Source organism: Pteropus alecto, unplaced genomic scaffold, assembly GCF_000325575.1.
Source record: "Pteropus alecto unplaced genomic scaffold, ASM32557v1 scaffold214, whole genome shotgun sequence".
NCBI lineage: Eukaryota > Metazoa > Chordata > Mammalia > Chiroptera > Pteropodidae > Pteropus > Pteropus alecto.
In genome coordinates this window covers 1,034,086-1,034,716 of record NW_006435787.1, presented here as the reverse complement: position 1 = coordinate 1,034,716, position 631 = coordinate 1,034,086, and the positions used below count along the sequence as shown (strand labels likewise).

At 63.1% G+C, this 631-nt stretch overlaps 1 protein-coding gene across 1 annotated transcript in view; it reads right to left on the bottom strand.

Moving 5' to 3' along the window:
* Positions 1-631, bottom strand: part of CUNH7orf57 (chromosome unknown C7orf57 homolog) — a 9,540-nt gene that overhangs the window by 6,012 nt on the left and 2,897 nt on the right. The gene's annotated exons all lie outside the window — the stretch shown is intronic.

The window sequence follows — 631 nt, the reverse complement described above, 5'->3', positions numbered from 1 at the left end:
CCCAGGGCCAGCCCCCCCCGCCCCCAGGGTCCTGTGGCCACGCCCAAAGCCACAGGTGTCGGTGTCAGTAAACCGGACAGATTAAATCATAAAGATTAAATCATAAATCATTCCAGCAGATAAGCTGCAAACACGCATTTCTTTATGACATCGTCCGCTAAGTCCCCTCACAGCAGCTAGACCACGCTCAGCGCCATGTCACATGGCCCTCTAATAGTGACAAAATGGCTGTTTCCTGTCACGTGACGTTTACTGTGGGTATTTAAACCTGCGGCCAGTTTGCTGGGCACCAGGCAGCATCCTGGCCTGGACCAGGGCAGCGGGCAGCGGAGGGGCCAGGTCCTGGGTCCCCGTGGGCCCCTCCTCCCCCAGCCGGGCCCTGCGGAGCTGGTGGGACAGTGTCCTGGCAGCAGCGAGGGCTGGAGGCCAGGGCGGAAGCGGATGCTCCACGTCCCGGGATAACCGGAGCGGGCCGCACTTGGAGAGCGAGGGGGACAGGGACTGCGGACAGCACACTGCCAGGGGATGAGGGGACAGGGGACACTGCCAGGGGATGAGGGGACGGGGGACACTGCCAGGGGATGAGGGGACGGGGACACTGCCAGGGGATAGGGGACGGGGACACTGCCAG